Here is a 9685-nt window from a genome sequence, read left to right as displayed (position 1 = left end):
CATGTTCATTAAAGGGACTCAATCTGGTAGAAATCTGGCCCAAAATTTAAGTTTCCAAAAACCAATAGCTGGATCCTCAGCTACATCAAAACCCTCCTCAGCACACAGAGGGGGAGACAGTGATGAGCTGGAGCCGGTTTGCACCGGTTCGCGGGAACCATTTGTTAAATTTAAAAGCCCTTTTAGAACCGGTTGTCCCACGCGGGATAACTGGTTCTAAAAGGGCTTTTAAATTTAACCGGTAAAGCTCCGGCAGCTCTCCACCCTGCCCCCGGCCCCAGCTCACCTCCGCCTCCTCCCCTGAATGCTCCACCCCTCTTCTCCTCCCCCTCCCCTGCTTCCCGCGAATCAGCTGTTCATGTGGAAAGCCTGGGAGGGCTGAGAAGCAAGCGGCAGCTTCACGCAGGTGAGCTGGGGTGAGGGGGCATGAGGAGGGTTCCAGGGAGGCACGGCATGGCACGGCACGGCACGGCGAAGCGGCCCCAGACCCAGCCGACCTGCCCCTGCCCCAGCTCCAGCCTTGGCTCCAACCCCGGCTGACCGGCCCCGGCCCCGGCCCCGGCCCCGGCTGACCTGCTCCAGCCCCAGCTGAGTGGCCCCGGCCGACCTGCTCTGGCCCGGCCCCAGCGGCTCTGGCCCAGCAGTTCTGGCCCCATCCCCGGCCGAGCAGGTCCAGCCCAGCGGCCCTAGCCCCGGCCCAGCGGCTCTGGCCCCGGCCCCAGCTGACCTGCTCCGGCCGAGCAGCCCCAGCCCCGGCCACGGCCGAGTGGCTCGGCTGTAGCGCCACCAGCCACCTCCAGGCAGTGTGGTAAGGGAGCAGGGAGGGGGTGTTGGATAGAGAGCAGGGGAGTTTGGGGTGGTGGTGGGGGGGTGGATAGGGGTCAGGGAACAGGGGTCAGGGAACAGGGGGATTGAATGGGGGCAAGGGTCCCGGGGGGGGCAGTCAGGAAGGAGCAGGGGTTGGATGGGGCGGTGGGAGGCAGTCAGGGTCAGGGATTCCAGGGGCAGTCAGGGGACAGAGAGAAGGGGTGGTTGGATGGGACAGAGGTCCTGGGGGGCCATCAGGAATGAGAGGAGGAGTTGGATGGGGCAGCGGGGTGCAGTCAGGGGACAGGGAAGGGGGCAGGTGTCCGGGGGCGTCGTCAAGGAACGTGGGGGGTTGGATGGGGCAGGAGTCCCGGGGGGTTGGGGGTGGACCACAACCCCCTCGTGGGGTGAGGAGGAGGGAACTGGTTGTTAAGATTTTGGCAGCTCATCACTGGGGGGAGAGGTGACATTATGCCACCTTTCTGCTCCCCCCCATATTTCAGGAGGCCTCAGGCCAGTTTGGCCCCTGGTGCAAGTTAGAGAAGCAAGAGAACTATACAAGTGCTGTGTATTATTGTAAAAGTCCTGGGAGTCTTATAGGATGTTAGTGAAACTTTGCAGGATGGTTGGCAATTGCATCCTATTCCCTGCTCTTCTGGTCGTTCTCTTTTGCCTTCTATGTTCCAGTACTGACCCAGTGACTACAATGGACACAGGCCATCTACTCTTATTTGAACATTGGAACATAACTTACCTGCTAAGTTTAAAGAGCTGCTGAAACCTTTTACCCCATTAACCCCATTTGCTGATTCAAAAATACCAACACTCTTTTTCATCCTGAGTAACTTGCTGCCTAAAACTGCAGCTATCAGCCTCTTCTACATACAGACCCACAGCGGTGGAGTGCCCAGTGGGGAAAATGCAGCAACAAGCTCAAATATGCCTGCTAAACAAGCCCATGTGTGTTTCATTCACATGAGAAGTGCCACCTCATATAAGCGCAATGATTTTTACAAATACCTCATGGCTTCAGCACTTCACAGTTGTCAGGACTTTCTCCCCTTGTGGTACAAATGTGGTAGTTCCCCCTCTAATCCACCTTCTGCCCTCCCCTAAAGTAGACCTCTCCTATAGATCTTCAATAATCCTGCTCCCCTTGATAGGAAATAGGGAATAGAAACAATTCTTTCATGTCTTTTGTTTGGTTGGTACCATCAGGTTCTGATTAGCACCAACCTCCACAGGCTTCCCCTTTCTAAGTCACTCTGGTGTTTACATGCAAAGCTGGGCACCAACCAAGCTGGTAAAGTTTTTATGAAAAGGCCCAGAGAGATCAACAGGCAAATGTTTGTATTTCACAGCCTGCAGGCTCTATAAACATCCCCTTAATTATGAGCGGTGGTGCTCAGCTATCTTGAAGGTTCGTCACTCCTCTCAGGCAATTCCACATTTCAGCCATCAATTTTTCATTAACATACATCTGTTTTCAAATTGCATTTCTATGGGAAAATGATAGGGGCTTTAATTAAGCCAGTGAAAGGTCAAAAAACAACCTTTCTTATTAAATGCACCCTTGGGAATTCATTTGGAAATAATACTCTTCATTTTTGTTTCTCTGTCTGTCTGCCAGTGCTGAGCCACATAACAGCCCACTAAAATAAACTATCTTAGTATGCCAGGATCTGAGCAGAATCATCCCTAAACCTTTCCATTTGTTAACATCAGAAAGATCCCAAATAGGAAGACAAAGGGGGGAGGAGGGGAGAGAGAGAGAGAGAGAGAGAGAGAGAGAGAGAGCTGTTGCTGCTGCAGCCAGAGGGGTGGAGTATAAAGATATATAGTTAAAATATTAGAAATGCATTATTTTTGATAGAAAAACTTCTGTAATCAGCATGCTAAGAACCACATAATGAAAGGAAATCCCAAATGGAACCAGTTTGAAAGACTGTTTTCTATCTACTGTGCACAAAGAGTACAACCATCCCTCTACACATGTCTGTTAATAGAGATGTCATCTCACAGAAATCAGTAGCAATAATGAGGCAGACACACAGGAGACTTAAAAAGCAAATTTAGAGCTCATGAAAAGTGTTAATTGCTAAAATTGAAGACTAGTCATAACCCTGATTCCTGGCGCCACTTAAATTTCCAGGTGCAGATGAAGATCTACCAATAATAGACTGTGACTCACTTGAACAAAGGATAGACAAAGTCCTCAATGACAGGTGTACTGTCAAACCATTCCTGCCACCTCCTGAAACTTCCTTCTCCCAGACCCTAAGTACCAGTTCCATCTTGTTCTGATTAAACCTAGGCCAGCTCGCTCAGCTCAGCCCCAGGGGCAGTTATGCACTGGGATACCATGTATCTGGATAGGTTGGAAAAAGGTCATGGAGCTACGTGTCATCTATTGACAAACATCATCAATCCCCTGAGCCATTCAGGCACTTGCAGACAAGCTATTGAGATGTCCCCTTTCATTGACAGAGTCTTTTCTCTTTCTGATAAGCAGGAGAAGAAAATAAATGCTACCTAAATTGGGAAAATCAGTTAATTTTCAGATAGAGCCAAGCTGCTAGTCAATTCAAAAAGCTCAGATTTGAACAAGAAATGTAGCTTGAGTCACAGGAATGGATGAAACACAAAATGTAACTGGAGTTCTTCAGAATGTCCTGGTTCTAGAATTTAGAAATGTTTTTCAGGTTTAAATTCTGGTATGGTACTTTCTTTAATTCAGTTTGCCTTCAATTTTTAAACTCCAGTGGGAGTTCTGCACATGTATAGGAAGGTAGGGGAGGGTTAACAGTGAAGGGATTCTGGATATATAAAATTATATGGCATCAGTAAAGTTTTTGTTGTTCATTGGACTGAGTGTAGGAATGTACAGTACTTCAAAAGGCTTTTTTACTCATGCTATAAACTTAAAAAGCGGTTTGCATGCTGTCTCCATTGCCCCCACATACAGTGACTTAACTACTTCGTTTTTATGAGATCTTATACCCTGACACTTTCAGCAATGTGGGATTAGATTCCACAGCAATGAAGCAAAATTACACAAATTCATATTAATGGATTCCAAAATTCTACTTACAGTTTGCTCAGGCTTGTAGGGTAGTGATCACTTAAGAAAGAAACAGATTTATTCAGTTCTATACTGTAAGAACTTAAAGGCTTCAATGGTGACTGTGCTCTATAGTTAATCTTCTTTCCTGTTCCCCTCTCCCCTCGGGGCGCCAACTGCTGAAAAGGCTCAGAAGGTACAACCTTTCCTTTATGTCTCCCTAGTCAGCTACTCTTCTCTAGCTTTATATTACATTTTGGGGGGCGGGATAGTTCAGTGGTTTAAGCATTGGCCTGCTAAACCCAGGGTTGTGAGTTCAATCCTTGCAGGGGCCATTTAGGGATCTGGGGCAAAAATCTGTCTGGGGATTGAGAGCAGGGGGTTAGATGAGGTCCCTTCTGAGGTCCCTTCTAACCCTGATATTCTCATTCTTCCCTCAAAATCCCCTTCTTTAATTCTTGGGCTTTGCACAGATCTAAACCCTACTGCCAAGTGAAAGTTGTGAAACTGAATTAAGCAGTGACTTTGCATTTTACAGTACAGAGATGGTATTTATATAATAACTTGACACTTCATAACATAAGAGAGATAAGGTGCATGTGGTAACATCTTTTATTGGATCAATACCAATTGGCATTGGTCCAATAAAAGATATTACCGCACGCACCTAGTCACTGTCATATCCTGGGACCAACACGGCTACAACACCACTGCAAACTGTATAACATGCCATTCATGACACCACATGGTGGACAAGGAATTCTTCAAAAAATGACATGTTACTCCTTATTTACCATTGCAGGCTATCCACAACTTTTGTGAAACAAGCCCTCCCATTTGGGTTCTCTGGTTAGCAGAAACTGTACACTACATACTGTACTTTGGACTCTGCTGTCTGACTTCTACAACTTGGTGAGATATTGAATACTTAGTTATGATCCATTCTAACCCAGCTCTAAGGATGTCTCCTGAAGGGAGCCCCATGGAGGAAGAAGAATGAATACCTCTCTTCGTTCTTCTTCAAATACTAATCATAATTAATTAGTGCTAAGAATTGATAAGAATGGCTGTGCCTTTGAGGATTTTCTACGATAATACAAGTGTGAGCTTGAGTAGCAAAGGCCTCCCTTTAACCTTAAGCAAAGTTGAGCATGGATTGCCAGTCAGTATGAAGGACTGGAATTAGAAATATTACATTCTTCAGTATAATGGAGCTGTAGTGTCTGTGAAAGAGTTAATGGTGCTGCATCTTCAAGAGAGAGCTGTACCCCACTGGAATCATGTGATCCGAAACAGCTCTGTTAAAGTTAACCCCCTACATGCATCACCCAAGCAAATATAGCGACGTCTGATCCTGTATATACCTTGCATGGCACCTTAATCCTCAGCACAAGCTAGCTTCATAGCCAACATGCTAACTAAGGTTTATGGGGTTTCACAGCCCAAAAAACAGCAGCAGTGGGATTGGGAGTGTTTTCTTTGCTTCTGCTTCTTGACCCCTCCGAAGGCCCTTTAGGATTTAGGTGGCAATGGTCTTCACCGAGCCCCCAATTCCCCATCCCGAAAGAACAACTGGAGCTAATGGGCATCTGGCAGTCCTGAAAATCCAACAGTGGCTTCAGACTGGGTTCACACTCTCTTTTTTCCATTCTGTCTCAGTAACTGAAATTCTGCATCTGAAGCATGAAAGGGATTTGTATCTTTTTTAAGAAGAGTAACATGCATATTGCTAAAGAGTCTGTACTTCCTTTGAACCTAGAAATTGCTACGGTTACAGGGCAAGTTTGATCTTATTGTTCTTCAGAAAATAATGCATAAAATATATAACCATTTTTTTTCCTGGAGCAGTTTTTATCAACTCTGCAGATTCTGAGCCAAGCAGTTAGTTACACCCATTCTGTCCCATTAATGGGTTTGAAAGGTGTAACTAAGAGCACTATTTGGCTCTCCATTATTAAATAAAACTTTGCTGCATTAAGAATAGCAGAATTTCAAATGCCTAAAGCATGACCCACGGGGTCTGTGGTACGGACAAAATTCTAGGAAGTCAAAAGGAAAAGATCCAAGAAAAGCAGAGGAAATTATGGCTCACTAAAAAACACAATAACCTCTGAAAACATTGTGCATATGGCTCAATGATTCCATACATATATTTAAAAACATTTCTAAAGTATATTTTCTTAATTTTTTTTTTGAACAAATACTTTTATTAGCCATACCGACAAGAGTTTGGGAGAGCGGAGATTAAAAAAGCATATACAAACCTAGAAGGAAATGTTTAACAATGAAGAATTCAACAGGCTATTTTATCATTTGCAGTTGTTGTTAATGTAATGAAATTTCAATATGTTATAATTTTAGATTTGTGAAATTACCAAAAACTGATCTGCATTTGTGGAAAAGTGATAGCTAGGGCCCCTGGAAATACCACCATAGAAAGTCTGGGTGGGATTTTCAAAAATACTTAGAATTGGCTTAACTCTGCTCCCACAAGGATTACCGTGGACTCCAAGAAACGCAGAATTGGCCAATGCTGAGTGATTTTGAAAAATCCCACAATCTATTCATTAGCACTGGGTTTTGGGGGTGCTCTGCTGTATTTAATCTTGCATCAAAACAGACAAACAAAAACATAGCAGCAAAAACTCAACCTCCTGGTTGCAAAGGAAATAGTTAATTTGTGATTCAAGTTTAGTCTTACTGAAAATAGTAGCTGACTTATCCCTCCCACCATGGGAAGGGTGGAGATCTACACTGAGGGGCTCCTTTGCACAAACAAATTTACAAATTTTATTAAAGCTAATGTTAAAAAATTATATAATACATAGGTTGAGAAAAGAGTGTCTGCACATCTGGGTATAGTGTTTAGATTATCCACAATACAAAGTTTGTTTTTAAAAGTCATATGATACATAGAGTACATAATCAGCAATAATCCAAATTTAGGTGAATAGATTTAACAATATAGTTTTGATATTAGAATCCAAATACTCAAGTATGTCACTTATGAAAAGTTGTACAGAGATTTGATTGTGGAAAGCAAAATATATCAATGAGTGGAGATTGTCTCTCAGTTATTGAGAATTAGGTAGGTTGTCCATTTAGAAAATACAATCCATGAGGGAAGTATTTCAGTTACTTTCCGACTGCACTTTTCATCAGCACTCCAGCTCATCCTCCTAGTATTGCCGATGTGTGGTGATGTGTTCTATGTAGATGTCCCTCGATCACCTGATGGCGTCCGAGACCATGAGTTGCTGCATCAGTCGAGCGTAGCGTTGACCGATTCCGCATTCTCTCAGCAGTCAGCACTCACTCATTACTGGGATCCCACGTGCCCAAGGCTCTGATGATCAGTGCATGTGTCCGAACCTGGTAGCCCTTAGCTCTCAAGGCTTTGTCCAGAGGGGCATATTGCTCCATCTTTCAAGCTCGGGCATTGAGGAAGGCTAGGATCCTGTTCTCGAAGGGCACTGTGATGTCCACCATGATGAACTTCTTCCGGTCCTCGCTGGTGATGACGATGTTCGGTCGCAGTTGGCTGTCGGTTTCGGGGATGGCAGAGTTTATGGGGTGGCAGGATGGCTCTGGCCAGGCGATCTTGGATGGCGTTGTGTCCCAGCTGCCAGGCTCTGGAATGGGGCTTGCAGTTACACAGGATGTGGGGTAGTGTCTCATTGACGTAGCTGCGCTTCTTGCATCACTTGTCCTGATTCCTGTGCCGGACGGCTCCATTCAGCAAATCGGGTGATGCTGCCCCCGTGGAGGAAGTGGTTGTGGCCATACCACTTGAACATCACCTTAAACGCCTTGCCCTGGTCTGGCTTCTGTTTCAGGTTTTCCATGTATTGGCAGCGGATGGCATCCTTCAGGGTCCTCTCCAGCATGGTTCTAGCTCTCAAAGTGATGATAGTGTGATCTATATTCTTCACCTGTGGCACCAGGACTCCCAGCTCCTGGCATTCCTCGCACCACATCCAGTGGCAGCCAACAGGGCCGGCTCTGGCTTTTTTGCCTGGGGCGGCAAAAAAGCCTCCTGCCGCCTTCCACCCCCCAGCAGGGAGCACGGCAAGGAAGGGCGCCGAGCCCCGGCTGCGGCCCCACTCTCCCCGGCCAGCCAGAGCCGCGGGGAGGGTGGCGAGCCCGGCCGGGGCCCCACTATCCCCAACTGGCTGGAGCGCCGTGGGGAGGGTGGCGAGCCCGCTGCGGCTCCACTCTCCCTGACCAGCCAGAGCGCCGGGAGGAGGGCGGAGAGCTCGGCCGCGGCCCCGCTCTCCCCGACTGGCAGGAGCGCCGGGGGGAGGGCGGCGAGCCCGCGGAGGCTCTGCTCTCCCCGGGTGAGCGCCGCCCCCCTCCAGGTGCCGCCCCAAGCACATGCTTGGTAGGCTGATGCCTGGAGCTGGCCCTGGCAGCCAATACGCTTCTCCAGTCGTCGTGTAGCATGAGGGCACAAGTCCAGAGCGAAGCAAAGTCTCCCCTGTCTCTTCCAAATTCGCCTTCCAGCGAGCCGCTCAGGTAGGTGGCGACATGTTGGTTGGAGAAGGGTCTGGCAATTTGCTTCTTGACGACATCCTGCAGAGCACGCTCCGCGATGTTGCTCACTGTGCCACATGAAAATCTTGCCCCATAGTTTTAGCATAATTCCTAAAACACAGTTGGTTCCTAGCTATACAGCAAAATGGAACTGTGTTTAGCTCATATCAGTTCCCACACAGTGGTGGATTAGCCACTGGGCCAATGGGGCCCATGTTCAGGGGCCCTGATCAATTGGAGGGGGGTGGACAAATGAGTGCCCCTGTGCCCCGACCTATTCCTCCCACCTGCCAGGGGCAGGAGCACCAGGCAGGCAGGAGAAGCAGGGCAAACCCACACACCCTGACCCCATTCCCTGGCAAGAGCACCAGGGGTGGGGGTCTGCAGGTGGAAGGGGTGGGGAGGGCCCCCCAGTTTCTCTGGCCCACGGGCCCATGAAGCATAATTCACCTCTGCTCCCACAAAACACACTTTCACTCAGTGAAGAAAGGACCTAGGGAGGGAGCACTGTATTCCTGATTAGACTCTTCATAATAAGGCAGACTAATGGCCCATTGCTGAAAAATAGATTTAGAATAAGAAAGGTCATGTGAGGTATAAGACTGATGGGGAGCCTAATGAAAAATCTAAAGGGGTTCATGGAAGCTTATTCAATTGAACATTAAAAAAAGAAAAAATATGTTCAAGAAACGCTCTACGCCAAGCAGCGGGAAAATTGTGGTGAAAAGTCCCAATCTATTACACAGGGAAAGAAATCTAAGTCAATTATCTTAAATATTTTTACAACAGAATGGGGGGAAAGGCAAACAGAACATGTGAACTTTAAATGTGGACTGAATGTTTCATGTGAGAACAGCTTGAGAGGCCAGTAGTTCAGTTTTTCAGGGAAGTAATCAGTGCTCTGTTACGTGCCCACCTGCACCACATCAAGACGGCAAGGGTTTTCCATGCAGTCACCTCAGTTCCTGACACTGTCCCCTCGGTTCCTGACGTTGTCCCCTCCACTCCATCTCTCACCCAGAGCAGAATTCTGAAGATCTGGCCCAGGCAGGGGGCTCCCTGCCCCATTAGGAAGAATATCTTGGGATTCTTCTGGCAGTCCCTTTGAAACATATGACAGTATCATCGAGGAAGTGGGAATAAGGCTCCAGTTAAAGGTCTCTCGGCATGTTCATTGAAAGTCCTGATTTTCAGTGGTTTATAACACAAATCTTATGGGGTGGAAACTTGTTTAACAAGTTATCAGCCTAGATAGGGATTTGGGGGAGATTATAAAATGTAAAG

Source organism: Malaclemys terrapin, chromosome 3 (assembly GCF_027887155.1).
Source record: "Malaclemys terrapin pileata isolate rMalTer1 chromosome 3, rMalTer1.hap1, whole genome shotgun sequence".
In the NCBI taxonomy this organism is placed as follows: domain Eukaryota; kingdom Metazoa; phylum Chordata; order Testudines; family Emydidae; genus Malaclemys; species Malaclemys terrapin.
Note: the sequence above shows the minus strand (reverse complement) of the source record.